At 42.0% G+C, this 17,354-nt stretch overlaps 1 protein-coding gene across 9 annotated transcripts in view; it reads right to left on the bottom strand.

Annotated features, from left to right (window-relative positions):
• SNCAIP (synuclein alpha interacting protein) overlaps positions 1 to 4,035 on the bottom strand; it is a 141,326-nt gene extending 137,291 nt beyond the window's left edge. For 3 of the 9 annotated variants that reach the window (XR_011505887.1, XM_070517538.1, XM_014859570.3), the window contains exon 1: positions 3,370 to 3,641. The gene's annotated coding sequence lies outside the window, so the exon portion shown is untranslated. Of the gene's footprint in view, positions 1 to 2,720; positions 3,091 to 3,369; positions 3,680 to 3,870 lie in introns of those variants that run through there. The other 6 variants (XM_070517540.1, XM_044780737.2, XR_011505888.1 and 3 more) reach the window with 5 other exon arrangements.
• Between the last annotated feature and the right edge of the window lie 13,319 nt (positions 4,036 to 17,354).

The following is a 17,354-nucleotide window of genomic DNA, read 5'->3' on the forward strand; positions in this document are numbered from 1 at the left end:
CAAGCAGGCTCCACCTATCTCTCCTTACAGTACGCTATTCCTCAGCAGAAAACATTTGCTAGAATAAGTGTTCTTAAACATGTAGTAGGCTGCAAAAAAAGTGGCTATAATTTTTTGCAGCTCCTTCTCATCATAAGTGGAGTCTTTCGACACTCCTTAAATCTGTGGTGGCCTCGTGATTTGATTTGGCCAATGGGAGAGCAACAAATAAAATAAAAGCAGAGGCTTAAAAATCGACTTTGAACTGGGGTTTGCTCTTTTGCTGCTCTTGGAACACTGCTTGATTGCCATGTAAAGAAGCCCTGGCTAGTCGGCTGGAGAATGGGAGGCACATGTCCCAGTCACCTGAGAACCTGGCCAACAGCCCAACAGCTGCCAGACATAAGGGAGGCCATCCTAGATCATCCTGCCACCAGCTGACTGAAGATGCTTGAGGGAACCCAACCAGGACCAGCAGAAGAACCACTTAGCTGAACCCAGCCTGCGCTGCTGACCACAGAATCAGGAGCTATAGTGGTTGTTTTAAACAACTAACTACATTTGGGGGTGATTTGTTATGCAATAACAGATGACTGATAAAATATCTAAGCTGATTTGGTCACTTTCCCCTAAGAATTCCTTTTCAATTACTATTTAGTGTCTTGGACACTCAGTCATAAATATCTTCTGTCAGGTTTTGTACCATTCTACTTTTTCATATGTCCTATTTCCCCCCTTGTAATCTCCTTGTGAAGAGATTGTGCATTATATATTTTTATATCCCACATATGTACAAAGTGAATACACAATGACTATGTAGGAATCAATCAGTATTTTTCCAGGGCCCAGCCATCAGGCATATCAATTAACACTGGCATCAGGCCTGTCATTTCAACACCATATATTGATCATTTTATTTTAGAAGCTTAATAAAAGAGCTGGTAAGATGCAAACCATAAAATATAAAATCATTATCTAACCTATATAAAGTGCAAAATCATGCATAGTATATATCATATTAGTAACCACTTTATTGATTCATTTTCAGAAAATTACTTCTTGTAAGTTAATATGCATATCAGTCAAAGGGGCACAAGGAAAGAAGTACATAAGCATAAAAGTTTTCACAGAAGCAATGGTTTGATTTTCACCAGGATATTATTTTTCTCCCAAGACACATATTTCTCCTATGTGGCTTGCAACCCTAATCTGACAGACTGCCAAAAACAAGGCATCTATTCTAAAAGTGTCACTGATTCTCTTGTTGCTATTCAATTAGATTTTGCATTTAAAAGAGAAATTCCCTTGTGTTTCTATAATGATGCACCTGCTCCTTGGGAGATTTCCTCTTTTGACAAGAAATGCCTTAAATCTGGCAAGAAAAAGGGCTCCAGGCTTTCTCTGATAATATCAAAGATTGTTTGTTTGTATTAGATGTTTGTGTGGGTTTCCTCTCTCAAGAGCAATAAAGTACTGTTACAATTCCTTCCAAAACAACAGTGCACACAAAGTTTCTTGGCCTCTGTTCTGCATTTCCACTGTACACCTGCACCAGAACAACTGCTTGGAATCAGCAAAGCTGTGACATAGTAGAGAAATTTACTTGCTTTAGTCACTTCCTTTTGGACATCAACACATGGTAAATGTCAAATCAAGAAATGCAGCAGCATTTAAAAACTACTACCTTGTAATCTTTACTCAAGAAATGCTCGCTATGGAGAGAATGAAGTTAAATTAAAATTTTATCCCTTATTTTCCTATTTTCTTCCTAACTGAGATGTCCAAAGATCCTTAAGAGGGGCACCATCTTTTCTTTCCGTTTCTAGACCTGGGAATGCCTACCATAATTGGTTATGAATAATCTTCAGTGAATATTGCCTTCCGGAGAGACTTCTGTGATTGGTACCAAAACACCTTTTTCATAGTTTTAAGGACACCTTAAAGGTGTCTCCCTCGAACCATGCCGAAGGCAATTGAACATTGAGATACATCAGAAATACCCAACAGACATTCTCTCCCAGATGTGAACACATGAGCATACCTCTTTCCTACACCTTGTTCTCTTGGCCTTTCAAAATTTCAATATGTACAAATGAAATACAGATTTCAACCCATTCCCAACTGGGATGTCTGCTCTATAATAAGAGAAATAGGTTTCTGCCTTCCTGCAGAATCAGCAAGGAAAGTGATGTTTGAAAATTACGTGTTTAGAGTGACACCTTGGAGAACTGACATCCTCTGCACACATGTAATCCTCATAAACCTCCCCAGACAGCCCTTATTTCATTTTGCAAACTGCACCCTGGCCCGGCTCCACCGCACGTGGTGTGCGGTGAGACTGTCCTGCAGCGGTGCTCCCTTCCTCCCGGCTCTTTGATGGGCGCTTGTCAGTAACAGCCAAGAGCAGTGGGGCCCAGCCACCAGCAAGTGAAAAACGGGCACCGACAGTAAGCTTCCTTAATTAACTTTCCCAAGGAAAGCAACGTTCCCACAGGAAAAAAACAACACGTTTCCCCCCTCCTAGCGGTCCATTGAAAATGAGCAACAATGCTGTTGCCTTTTTGTTTCCTAAAGACTTTCTTCGCTGCAAGCAGTAGCGTGTTCCTCAAAGAATGCTAGTATTTCCTGTGGAAACTGTATGGCTGCCAGTAATGGCTCATAATTTTCCCTCTTTTCGCAAAAATGAAATAAACAAAACGTGGCATTTGACAATAGCCAAAATACCAGTTCACCTCACTTACCACCTGCAGATGAAAGTCATCACCGCGAGAGAGGGCCAAGAGAGAAATATTCCCGGCTAAAACTGACGCCCATGAGCCCGGGATGCAGGACAGCGCCGGAGGGCGGCGGTGGGAGCCCGGGCTGGACCTGGCAGCCTGGGAGCCGCGGTGCTAAGGAGAGAGGAGCTCCTCTTGGGCGGCAGCAACGCCAGGCGTCCCCCTCTTGCGTTTAGTATTATTGTTGTTGGTACTGTTGCTATTACTATTACTTCGCCCCTCGTTATCTCAGCTCTTGGGAGCTGCGGCACTGCCCATCCCTGCCTCTGATACGACCCGAGGTGGCAGCATGAATAATAACCACAAGAAATGGGCAAATGAAAAGAACAATCCTTTGGAAACCCAGGCGGGGGCTGTTTCCCCCTTTCCGCGAGTGAAGCAGCCGCTTGGCAGCCGCCACCGCCGTTACTATAGAGACCTCCCCCGAAACCCTTTCTGCAGAGGCGCCGCCGCTGGCCCCGCAGCCCGGACTCGCGGCACAAAGGGGGCCCGGGAATCGGGGGGAGCAGGCACGACACCCGCCGGGGTCGCCCGGTGCAAACTTGGGAAAGCTCAGCCGCCCGCGCCGCCGCCCCCCGCCTCCCTGCGGCGCCCGCCCTGGATGGGGACTCACCGGGGGCGCCCGGCGCGCCGGCGGCTCCGGAGCGCGGACCGACGGACGGACGGACGGACGGACGGACGGCGGCGGCGGCGGGAACAGGCACAGCCGCAGCAGGAGCGGGCGGGCGGCGGAGGCGCTGCCGCGGCCCCGCTACGTCACAATGCGGCCGGGCCGCTGGCGCCGCTCCCCAGGCCCCCCAACGGGCGCGTGCGGACGGGAAGGCGAGGGGGGGAGCCCCGGGGCGGCCGGGCCCGGAGCCGGCGCCGAGGGACGCGGAGCGCGGCAAGGGCGCACCGCCGGGGACGGGGGCGCGGCCGCCACTGCCGGGGCTGCCGGAGCCGCCGCGCCCTCCGCGGCCGTGCGCCCGGCGCCGCCCCCGGCCCGCGAGCCCCCCTCGGCCTGACTGACAGCGACCCTCCCCGCCGTCCCCGCGGCGCCCCAGCCCGGCCCGCGACCCGCTCCTGTCCACGCGCGGACCTGCTCTGTCTTCTTCCCTACCTTTCGCTCTCTTACCTCTGCTGCCTTCGCTTCTCGGCAGCTGGGCTTCTCCTCCCCTCCCTCCTACTTTTTGCCCCCGCTTCCTTCGCTCTCCTCCGCCCCCGTGCCCCCGCCGCGCGGCCTCGCCCCCTGGAGATGAAATCGCCCCTCACAGGGTTCCAGGCGTCAACCGCTGCCACCTCATTGGTCCCCAAACCATTCCAGGGTTCCAGCCTAAACCGGGAAAAGAGACTCGGGAAGGGGGAAAACGGAACGTGGGCACGGTCCTGGGAAACCGTTGGGCTTCAGAAGCCTTTGGCCGAGCGTTTGGCGTTGGCACGGAGTCTTCAGCCCCCAATCCTCCCCCTGCCCCAGGCTCGCCCACCCTCGGGGACGTCGCCAAGGAGCCCGGAATGTTGTGTGCTCTAGTGTAGGTGGTAGATGGAGGAGACTTTGGTCTGAAATAAAGGCTTTTTAATTCAACAACGTTTAATACCCTACGGCCCTACAGTAATATTAACTTTACTTTTAGCGTCTCTTTCTTAATGGGGGCGGGAGGCGGCAGCGGCTGGATGAGGCGTCAGCAAGCCAGCAGGGATGACTGCCACTTTCCTTATTTCCGACACGAAATCAGGGAGAGTGGAAGCATTTATGGTAACATTGGCTCACGACCATCTCGCTTTTGCCCTTTGGAAAGCTTTAAATGGTTTTTAAGAAATCTCTCTCCCAGGAGAGATGACTCTGAAAAGTTCACTCAGCAAAGCCATTGAGGGCCACACTCTTGCTCCAGGGTGTGGCTGCTTGCCTGATGCTGCCCCAGAGAAAGTGTGAGAAAGCGAGTTCTGGTCCGTCTGTTTATGGGCATCCTCCATCCTTTGCCAGGTCCAGAGGACAGGAGTGGCGCCATGAGCCTGGGAAACTCAGCTCTGTCTGGGTTAGTGGAAATGGGGATGAGTATCGTGTGTGAGCCTGTCATTGAAAATATGTTACCAATAAAAAAGGAAGGACCTGATTGTTTAAAAACTTGGGTTCCCTGCATGACTAGTAATACTGCACGCAGTGCCTGTGGAGTCCACGGGCTGCTCTGCCGCTATTTCAGGAAAGAGGCGATTGTACTATTAGGAGGGCATGGAGGGAGCTGTCCTCGCTCTGGACCTACTCGGACAACTACAATAAGTGACAGAAATGAGGACTACCTTGAAGGCCAGCAGAAGACATTTCCCATGCTTTTAGTTCCGTTTCCTCTTGAGAAACTAAATCTCCCTCTCTGCTTTTTGGTGCACAAAGCCAAGAGCCTGTTCTGCAGTGTTGTAATTTGTTTATTGTAATTTATCATATATAAGACTTTAAGTACATACATGGAAAGTGGCTTCACAATTTTAAAAATACACATTTATCCCTCGGTAAAAAATATAAAATCAGATGACATCATATGGCCCTAAAAATACTTGAAAATATTGGGTTTAATTCGTTCACATCTGGTTAAAATAAAAACGCTTTTTTTTTTTTTTTGCTTAGTATAAACTCTGAGAAAAGCACATCTTGCTTCCATCCAGTAGATATGGATGGAACTGATGTCACCCTTGGTGTGTTCTATAGGCAGTGTACTTTCACTGCCCTGCTCTTACATATTTTGACAGCCTGCTTTTTAAAAATCAAATTTTAATCTATTGAAGGAATAATTTATTGAAGAATTCTAAATGGCTATTGTCTTCCAACTGCCCTAAACATCTCCAACAATGAGCCGGGCGTTAACTCAGTTTAAATGGTTCAATAAGAAAGGGCTCGATGGTGTCACATGTACAGAAGATGGGTTGTTCCAGAAAAGAAAGTTCTCTGCTTTTGTGTAGCCAAAGGAATAGCATGCCATCGTGTGCAAGAGCAATCTTTGAGATGTTGTTTCAGATATTTTCCCCTGTTTTTTATAGTTCTTTTGTTATGGTTTATTCTGTTTCTAACATGTTTTTGATTACATATGTACCATTGTTTCCATGTGATTATTTTTACACTGTGATTTAAACCTATGCTTATATACACTTTTCTACACAGACTGTGAGTTTGCTTTTGCTTGGACTGTTTGTTGGTTTCCTTCTCCTGTGCAAACTCTTGCCAAATCCTAAACCACAAATTGATATACCGAAGTGTGGAAGTAGTGAAGTATTTGGGTTGAAACAGAGCTGCTAGATTTTAGATTGGAGGACAAGAAAGCCAGCTTCTTCAACATAATGTTGACTTTTTGTCAAGCTAGTAGACTGTTCTGCGAATCCTTCAGTCACTTCTTACTACCAACCAGTCTCTGATACTAAAGTTTTCTACTCAAGCAGCTGCCTCTATAGGCCGGCTAGTATCAATGGAACGGCTTAGCGGCCACAGCCACTGGACCATGTACCCCTTTTTGGAATAGCCCCCACCCATGCCCACCACAGCACAGGGTGTGCACCTCTTCCAGCACTTAGCATAGTTCTGCTTCATGTTTATTTCTTATCTTCTACCATTCAATTGTCAGTTCCCATCAAGATGCCAGGGAGTTCATACTACTCATGTTTGGATGTTCAACACAGCATATTTTTATACCGAAGAGTTAGCTACTGAAAATAATTAGTACAGAAGTGTATTTCACTGTATGTCATCTGCCAAAGAGCTGTCATGTAATTGTTCATTCAATTATTACAATTAAACATCTGCCTCTATTCTTTTACCCAGTTTCCATAATGTATCTTTATTGTGCTACAAAAATTGGATAAACCTGCTATCACATTGCTAGTAATCAAGCAGAAAACGATTCTCTTTTTTTCCTATTAAGTATAGATTTTCCTAAATAAAACGTTCAGCTCTGTATTAAAGACTCAGATTTTTTATTCTCGTTGCAGATTCTGGGTCATTGAAGAAAACCCTATTTGAGGTCTTTTCTGATTTCTGGTTGATTCAGTTGGGCCAGACTCTTATTCTGGAGTCAAGATTGTTTTATTTGCTTGTACAGATGTATTTAAGTAATTATAAGGTATTTAAATCAAGAATCAGAGGCCATTTCTTATGTAAATGTGGTTGTATCAGTCAGGATAGATTAGGTTATGCCATGGTAACAAACAATCACAACAACAACAACCCAAAACTTCCATAGATTAATAAAAATATATTTCTTGTTCTCCCTATCTGACAATTTCAGGTCAGTTGCAAGTCTGCTTCATGTCTTTTTCACTTTAAGACTCCAGAATAATGGAGCAGTCACTAAAAGCAATATTGCTAGTCACTCTAGTGAGGGAAAGCGAACTCTGGAGGGTCTTATACCAGGAATTAAATGCTTCAGCTCAGAGGTTACACAGGTCACTTCTGCCCACAACTCATTGGCCAGAACTAGTCATGTAGCTCCACCAATCAGAAGAGGATAAGCAAGTGCCTCCTACAATATACCCAGAATATTTCGTAAATAATCAGATGAGGAAGCATCAACATATTACACGTCACTGTAGACCTTATAAAACAGGAGAAAATTCTCTACATATTTTACATAAAAGTCGTAGAACTTAAGTATGGAAATAAATGCTGAACGGAGGTCTAAATTCCAGGTCAGTTTTACTTTCTGGAATAACGAAAGAAACGAGAGGAGAGAATGTGACTGACGAGGAATGATTATGAACCCAATTTTTGGACATTTTGGAGTCTCACAGAGAATGGAATGATTATAGAAACATGTGCTTTCTCCCGGTTTTCCACCTGGTGATAGGACACGCTCCCATGTTCTCCCCACCTTCTTTTCCTGCACCCACCTCCCTTACCTAGGACTTCTTTAGACAGTGCTCATCTTTCTGCACCCTTGTGCCTGAGCTCAGTGTGACTAGCAATGTAGCATTCCTTGCCTGACCTGTTTCTTATGGTCATTTCTTCACTTTCCAATGATTTTTGTTTTCCTTCAATATTTTTTCTTTTCTCCCTTCTTGGAGCAATTGTTATCCATCTTAGAACTTCTAATAAAGTTAGAATTGGGGAGAGAGATGAAATTCAAGTCTGGCAGCTTAACTGCTTATCATATAGCAGCTTTAATAAAAGATTTGGTATAGAAGACGTTTTTTATGGATCATTAATCTGATTCACTGAGATTAATGGGATTCCAATTAATCCTACTACTATGCTTTACCTATTCTTACAGATCATTGGAAGTTTTCCTGTTGGTTTTTTAAATGGAAACAATTAGACCGTGTGCAAAAATACGATCAGTATTGAGATGAATGAGTGTCTTGCCATGTGTTCTGAGGCAGCCTGGGGCAAAAATACAAAGAGAATATCCATGAGGGACTAAGGGTTTTTTGGTAAATCAGCTTAGAAATGATCTTCCCCTGTGCACCTCTCCACAATGAGTTACCAGCAGAGAGCCCAGTGCATCTGTAAGATGACGGAATACCAAGAGGAGCTCTGGATTCAAACTCCACTTAGGCAGGCAACGCACGTTTCATGACTGGATTTAACTTTGCTTACTTTAACCGAATAGCTGGATTTTTGCAGGTTAGCACTTTATTCTACCTGAGGTTGACTTGAGCTCACTCTTCACCTTGGCCCTGAGGGACTCTCTGCCCATTCTCGTTAAGCTTCATCCACAAACTTTCGGTTTTGATTTAGAAGTAATGTTTCTGCAGCAACCTGAGCCCAGTGGATGGGTCTATTTTTCCAGGGGTTCCACCCACATTGTCTTTAATAGCTCACTTTTTCCTGGATGCTTTTTAGGAAAGCTTTTTTTCTTCCTTGGGTGGATTGTTGGCTTCAGATCTAGTTGAATTGACACCCCTTGGGTCATTTCACATCTCCCTACCAGTCCACCGATGGCTCCAATCAAAATCAGGTTGCCATCGACAATGGTGAATTCTGCGTGAGCCCTGTGCTCCTAGAAATCAGCAATGTTGAGAAATGCCCCCACCTTTTTGTGTTTCAGGAAACGGCTTACCACAAAGAGCCACCTCTCCATACGACTTTGATAAAACTCACGGTCCCCTCTTACACATGACTCCATACGATTTGCAGAGGACTTCCTTGTTTACCTATGACAAGGCCAAACATAGACTTTTCCCTTTCTGCCTGAATGTGCTGACAAGACCAGACGCAGACCTTCCGACTTCCCATTCTTTGTCTCATGAATGAATAGCTGAGATTAGAACTGTTTGTCCCTCTGAAACTTGCTAGACATAGAGAAAAACATTTCCTGTTCAGCTAACTGACCTAGACTTCCCCTGATTGCAAAACAGTCCCAATGGTAAGTCCCCCCTCCTGTAACTTGTCTGTTTCTCCCTATAAAAGTCTAATGCAAAATCACCCCTCAGAAACACTCTGACATTCAGATTTAGGGTGCTCTTCCTATTGCAAGAGCCTGAATAAAATCAGTCTTATTTGTCTGGTTTTCATCTTTGATAGCATTCTTTCCTCCTTTGGATTCTAGTCTCTTTTTTTCATCTTCATTATTATCTACCCTACTAGCCCATGTGAACTGATATCATGAGTCTGTCATTTAATCATAAAATGGTTATTTTCAAGAAATCTTTTGCATCTACATTTCTGTCTGTAAGGGAAATACCTAACACTCTACAACAATAACTGAGGAGTGTTCAAAACTCTTCAAATTGTACAGCCTTATTATTCAACTTTTTCTTAGGTTTGTTTTCCGTTGATGAAGTAAATAGCCCTTGTACGTTAGAGTATTCAACTTAGTCAGGGATAAATGAAAATGCTATACAACTGTCAAATGGTCAACATACTTGCTTTCGTAACATGACATGTATATAATTATCTCTTAGTTATTAAATACTCAGCCAGATTCTCTATGCTATACCATGGGATGAATATATTTTCCAGAGCTCCAAATTAGTAATTTGCCTGCTGGGTTATACTACTTTCCAACTTGGGCCAATAGGACAGATAAATAATTTCTAAAATGTGGGCCCAGGATGGGTGCTTTCAACAATTACTATATCCCACAGATTAAAAATCTCTTAGGAGAGGGAGGGAGAGAGAGAGACTGGCTCTCAGGGAGGAGCACCTGGAGTCTCCCTCCCAGAACGATTCCCTGATACAGGCCAAGGTGCATAAAACCAAACATTATCAGGGGCACTCTGGCCTTGACAGGATTGTCCTACTTCTTTCATTTATAAGGAAAAAAAAGCGAGAAAATTTATTTAAGTTTGCAAAACTAGGGCTGGGAGGTCTTGTGAAATTCATATTCTGTAAACATGGATATTTGTAGGCAAGGGCACATTTAGAGACTAGGGATTTCACACATGTGCATAAACAGATTAAATCTCTAACTGAAGGTTTTGGTATTTGAAATGAATTTGATTAGATTGTTTTTAAAAGGAATGCAGGTCAGCTGAGTGTGGTTACATGATTTGAAGAGGAATGCAGGTCAACTTCCAAACATCATGCTACATTCACACGGACCTGCCACAGTTGCAGAATATGAGACCTATGAAAACACATTCCATTGATTACTTGTCAGTTGTAACTGCACTGTGTATTTACTCGCATCTGGTCCTATAGGCAGCTATGAAGTCTCCCTCCCTCATTTTGATGATGATTTTACTATAGCATATAATCTGTGGTTGAAGAGTACTATGATATATACCCACTTTACTTAGATTCAGAGTTTCTGTTATCTTTACAGATAGTTCACCATTTTTCCCACCTATTCTACCTTCAGACCAAAAATATGCATTTGGAGATGACTAGATAGGTCTGCAGGTGATGTCCAGGACTATGAAAGGGAATACGTGGATTTAGATCCTGTAAGATTAAAACTTTAATGGACTGTTTTCTGGCTTTATCCTTAAGCTGCCTTTAGTGGGTTAATAGAACAGAAACTTTTCCCCTTGGATAAGCCACGCAAAGACATTAGAATTGGTTACCTCTAAGTAGCAGAGAAAGCTATCAATGAATGGAATGCATAAGTAATTATAATCCCCACTGTTCCAAACCAGAATAAATTCTATTTCCAAATAGCTTTTGGGAAGAAAGGCTGGTTCTGAAAATGCAATGTTTTCAGACTTCTTAGCTATGACTGTCTTGGAAGTTTTACTTTCTTCCCCAAATGTATAGCTTCCAGTTTCCAATTCCTTGGCCTGTGGACAACTGGTCCTCTTTAGAAGAAAACAAGGAGAGAAAAGCCAAATATATATTGAACTGGATGAGAAAAGCTGATGGCTGATGAAAAACGGTCCTTGTAAATCATGGAAAATGTTTTAAAGGTGGTTTCCAGGGAGAATAGAGAAAGATGTAATTGTTGATAGACTAAATGCTTTTAAATTCAAAGTTCAAGGTAGCCCTGTAGTGTAGAGGTTAAGCACACTGATCTGGGAGTCACACCCCCTGAGTTCAAATCTTGGCTTTACTTGTTATCATCTTCAAAATTATTTAATGTGCCCAGGCCCTAGTTTCCTTAACTACAAAGTGGGATGTTAATAATGCCTACTTCAGAGGATTATTATAAGAATTAAATAAGCTAATATTCTATGAGAATTTAAAATTGAACACATTAAAATTGTTAGTCATTAAAACTGAACACATAATTTGTTAAACAAATGAACTCAAGAAAGCTGTTGGTGCCTAGGTGAGTTCACTGGAGTAATGAACTCCAGAGTGCCGGCTAGCTGGCTGGCTCTAAATATCTCTATTTCTCTACTTGTACCAATAGCACTAGAAATCTTTTCTCCTTAAGCTACAATAATAGTACATCTTGGATTCCTATGTGATATGTGCATAGTTGTCCACAATCCTGCTTTTACTGTAATCACTTAGATTTTGTGCAATGTTATCTGAAAAACATTTCAGTTCATGTTTCAGTATTGCTATTGGTTCTCTGGCATTTAAAATTTTTAGGGGCCGGCCAGTGGTGCAGCGGTTGGGTGCACACATTCCACTTTGGCAGCCCGGGGTTCGTCGGTTTGGATCCTGGGTGTGGACATGGCATCACTTGGCAGGTGATGCTGTGGTGGGCATCCCACATGTGAAGTGGAAGAAGATGGGCACAGATGTTGGCTCAAGGCCAGTCTTCCTCAGCAAGAAGAGGAGGATTGGCAGCAGATGTTAGCTCAGGGCTAATCTTCCTCAAAAAATAAACAAACAAATAAATAAATAAAATTTAAAAAAATTTAGCTCCTCTAATTTGATATTTAACTTTGGTTTGTAAACCATATTTAACATTCTACCCAGACCTCCAATGGTGAATTGACCAACAATTCAGGAGCGGATGAAGAAGTACTTTAAAAAATGAAACACCCCTAGCGAGAGGAGTATCATCAGCATTTTTAACTCTAGGGCTGTCAATACGATTTTGATATATTTACCATTAATGTGATATAAATGGAAAAATACAGTTCTTGGGAAAATACGAAGTATTTTGTTATGCATTCATTCAGTAAATATTTTTGAGCACCTGCTGGGCACTGGACACTGTGCTGGTTGTTTAGGATATATTGGGTGGACAGAACAGATACACCAGACCGCCTTTATGAATATTCAATAGCAAGTATATTTCAGTGTTGCTAAGACCTCTGAAGGCAAAAAACAGACTGCTGTGGAAAAAACAAAGAGAGGATCTTATACAACATTGGGTGGTCAGGGAAGGCCTCTGAGGTTTGAAGAATGGGAAGCCAACCATGTGAACAGTGAGAGAAGATTTCCAGGCAGAGGAACCAGCTTAGACTGCTAAATATCGTCCACCAACAGAAACTAAAAGAGTGTTCAGAGTGTTCTCAAATAGCTAAATGATTTAAGGAGAGTCATATGCAATCTACTCTTGGCCTGGCACCACACACATACAAAAACAAAAATGATCATCAATACTACCATTAACACACATTTGAGAAACACAGGTGGAAATGTTGACACATTAAAGTGCTTCCAAAGCATCTGTGAGAACATCACTGCATATTGCTCATCCCTAGACGATGACTCTTGAGAGAAAGCAGAAACTCCTACAGCATCCTCCCTCGTGTAAGGATCAAGCAGTGCTATTAGAAACGTGTAGCCGAGGTGGAAAGGAGATTAATTGCTCCAAAACCTTGGAGAATTGAGACCAGAACACGAAATACATCTAACAGCAAGTCAGACAGCAGGAAATTATGAACGGGATGAAAAAGTCTATGAAAATCACAAATAATCAGGTAGATATGTTTTAAAATTTTTATTATTTAGTATGGAATTTAGAATTGTGACCTAGAAATTTGGAGCACTTCTCCTCAGCTCTAACTTTCCATATTTTCTAAAATCTGTCATGACCTCGGCAATGGCTTTTAGTAGCTAGATTGACTAGAAGAAAAGATCTTGGAAACTTGGTACAAATTTGAGGAAATGAGGATTTTTGAAAAAACAATTCTATTGTTCATAGCATCCTGAACTACCCAGAACTATGTAGTATTATATAAAAGCACATGTCCACAGTGAATACTTTAAGTATAGCCTACACGGTCTGTCTAGGGCTGCACTGTTCAATACAGTAGGCACTAGCCAGAGGTAGTTATTGAGCACTTGAACTAATCCAAATTGAGATGTGCCATATGTGTAGTTTATACACTGGATTTCAAAATCTGAGTACAGGAAAAAGAATATGAACTATCTCATTAGTAATTGTGTAATGTTTGGATATATCAGATTAAATAAAATACTGAAAGTCAATTTCACCTGTAATTTTTTTTTTATCCAGCTGCTTCAAAACTTGAAATCACATATCTCACTTGCGTTATATTTCTGTTGGACAGCTCTATTCTAGGGAATGTGAAAAACCAACCTCATCATGCCTGCTCCCGAAACATCCATCCTAAACCATTCTGTCAAAATGGATGGTGGTGTTGTCAGAGGGAAAAACAGCTGGCTAACCAGCTACAGGTTTAGGTGGAAGGTAACAGATGGATGTGACAGTTACACAGTATTGGAAAAATTGGTGCTTTGTAAAAACCTCATCGATAAGTGTTGGGAGGAAATGACTGATGTGCTCTAGACATTCCCAAAGAAGGAAACTGGGAACATAAAAATCAAAACAATTCACTATCCTTGTTCCCAGTGATGGAGGGGTGCAGAATATATCGTCTTTTGGATTGCTTTTGCTTTTTTAAACAGGAGAACATGCGTCATTCTCCAAATCTATGCCAAACCCCCCTTTCCCTCCCTCAACAACAACTAAACAAGCAGAAAATAAGCTTTTACAATCAGTGAGCTAAGGCACCCAGTGTATATTCCGCAAACTTCATGACAATAGCCCCACTTCATGTAGACTATGCGACAGATGTGGATGATGCTTAGCACGAGCTGAGGATAGAGAAAAAACTATCGTATCTTCATACTTGGCTGAAGGAAAAATCTTTTCTCTTGAAAAGATCTGCGTAAATGTAAGCCTTTAGCAAACTAGCTAATATGTCAGGCTTCAAAGTGACCAGACTATAGACTTACTGTTTTACTAATCCTCTGGCTTCCCCTGTTTTGAAATGGTTACAGAAAAGTCCATTTTGGAATATTTTGCCCTTGGCTTTAACACTTGGCAGAGGAGTTCACTGTCCTCTGCTCTTCCTTGTGTTAGTTATAAAGCTGTTTGTCATCTCTAGTATCCGGAACACCTGCTTTTTTTAAAAGACTGCTGGCTCAGGGAAAAGAACATAAGTTATTTTTATGCAATAACTCATCAGCTCAAGCCTTTAAAAAACCCTATCTGAAACAGCGTGTTTTCTTCCCCTGCTCATCAAATAAGGTGTTTTAAAAAATCAGAATTTTTATTTTACTAGAGTTTCCTTCTGAGATAAATCATTGAAAGGCAAGGGACAGGACAGTTGGGCAAACCAGAGAAAGAGACTTTTGCTCATAACAGGATACACTAGGGAAGAAAAACGCATGCAATCATGTCTTCCAATCCAGCGAGAGATTTTTTACAAGAGTTTATAGAAAACTAAGGAGGGAAAACATTCAAGAATTTAGGAAGACAAAGATGAGGGAGGCTCTTCATATGGAATGCGACACATTTTAAATCCATGGTCAGTGTGTATCTGTTGTTTTTGCCTACTTAGTAAATCTTCTTTTCTCTTTTTATAACAGCTACTGTCTTTTTCTTCCGGGAACTTCCCGTTCCTCAGTTAAGAGATTTATTGCTTGACCTGCCTCCCTTGCCATAGGGATGGGCACATGACCAAGACTAGCCAATCAGAGTCTCTCATCCTTTTGGCCATAGTGATTGTACAGGGATGGAAGGATTGGTTGGAACTATCAAAAACGAGGCATCTTTCTTGCTTTCTTAGCGTTGTTAGCTCTGAGAGTGTTGGAAGCCTAGGCAGCTGTGGATGCCATCTTTGTTACCCTGAGGGGAAAGGCTGATTGAGAATGAAGCCAATACAGAGTCAAGTAGTACAGAGGTGAAAAAAAAAAAGAAAATCTTAGTGAAAAAATTTAAGCCCCTGGATTTCTTACTTACATGATCACGAAATTCCCGCTCAGCTTCCCTTTTCAGTATAAGCGGGGGTGAGCTGGGTTTCTGTCTCTTGTAACCAAAAGATTCATAATATGCTATGTTTGCTTGCAAATAAACAGTTACTAAAAGAGAAAGGAAGGAAAAAAGAAAATAATAAGCCCCTCTCAAAACGGGGAAAAGAAAGAAGATAACTAGAAATAATTAGAGAATTTCTCTTCCTTTCTCTCAATGTGTTAACAGAAATCTCACACACACACACACACACTCACACAAATACACAGAAATTTTAAATAGAATATCAATCTTAACTTACTAGAGTTGAACACAAACTAAAACATTGCAATAAAATTAACTGTTCCTGGCATAGGAGGTAGTCTGCATGCAAAAGTGGAAATTTTTGAATCATACCTCTCAGCTCTTTCCATATAGTTTTTTCTATTTTACCATTTCCCTCTTTTTTAAATAAAAAAGGAATTGACTATTTTAAAGAATTAATAAACTAATGTATAACATTTTTAAAAAGTGTAAGTAGTAAAGAAGCCAATTCATTAAAAATAAAAATCTAAACGACTTTTCAAACCTATTCTTCAAGTGTATCCCTGAGTGTACTCTTTCGGATCCTTTTCCTTGCATATATCAAAACATTTCTTTTTCTTTTAACAAAAAATGGAATCAAAGTTCACTTCTTATTCCCAATGTAATTATTATTATTTTTTTTTAACAATTAAAAGCATTTTATGGACATCTTTTCATGTAAAAACAGACAGGTCCACCTCATTTTATTTAGTGGCTGACTAATATTTTAATGTATTGATGCATATCTAGTCTGTCTGGAGTGTTTTGTTTTTCTTTGCTTTTGCTATGAGATAGAATGATATGACAAACAACCTTCAATATATTTTTATGCCTCCCCTGCTTTTATTTGGGGGGGTGAGGAAGATTGGCCCTGAGCTAACATCTGTGCCTATCTTCCTCTATTTTGTATGTGGGATCTGCCATAGTGTGGCTTGATGTGCGGTGTGTAGGTCTGCACCGGGGATCTGAACCCACAAACCCTGGGCTGCTGAAGCAGAGTGCAGGAACTCAACCACTACGCCACTGGGCTGGCTCCTCTATTCCCCTGCTTTTTAAAATTAGGATTATGTTAGATATTGTTGCAATAGTTTCCTAATTACAAACTATGAACTAGTGATTAGGACAAGGACCAATTAAAATCTTCATCTTGCACACCTCCTATGTACACACACATACTGGGTCTGATTGAAATAATAGGCAGCGGTGAGGCATGATTTGAAGTGTGACATGAGAAGAAACATCAATGTAAATTATCTGACCTGGGAAGGGTGAGGTCTACACCCACAATCACACATGCACAGTCGCCTCCCCATGTGTTCATGTATAACATTCAAATCATGCTCCAGGCTTACAGGGCTTGGCAGATGACTGACCTCTTAACCTACATCTCTGCCATTTTCATTGTCAGCTTCTGTCAATTAGCACACAAGACTGTTAGTAAAACAGTTCTTCACCTTCAGGCGGACGTCTGTTGTTCATTTGTCTGGATCAAGAGGCTTACAAGCACCTCTAATTCTGAATTCTGGGGGGGTGTTGAAGTCCTGGCAGCATTGACAATACAATGCTACTCTTTAATCAGCCCAGTGGACAGGATTCATTTATTTTCCCTTCTGCTTTGAATTCCTTTCCAAGGAAACTTCTAGAGTTTTAAAAATAGTACAGTCCTTTCTTTTTGCTTTTGTATCACTATTAAACCTGCAGTATTTTTTTTCTGGGGTGAGGAGGTGGTTTATGATGCTTCAGGTTGCTGAAGCCTGACTTAATTACCTGCAATATTTTCCTCTACCTTCTCTGGGCAAGAAAATGTGAAAAAAGGATCCCTTCCTGCGGTGGTTTATCACCTGGCTTAATTTTCTTTATACTAGCATTTTTATGTCTGAAAGCAGGGAGATAAAATGTGCTGACTGATGTACAACACTTGTTCCCAGATAACCTGACTGGTGCAGGATGTGCAGGTGCCTTGCCTATGACCCCAGAGAGGCAGCAGGGCCCACTTTCACTTAGGTTTTATCGTTTT

Source organism: Equus asinus, chromosome 9 (genome assembly GCF_041296235.1).
Source record: "Equus asinus isolate D_3611 breed Donkey chromosome 9, EquAss-T2T_v2, whole genome shotgun sequence".
Taxonomy (NCBI): domain Eukaryota; kingdom Metazoa; phylum Chordata; class Mammalia; order Perissodactyla; family Equidae; genus Equus; species Equus asinus.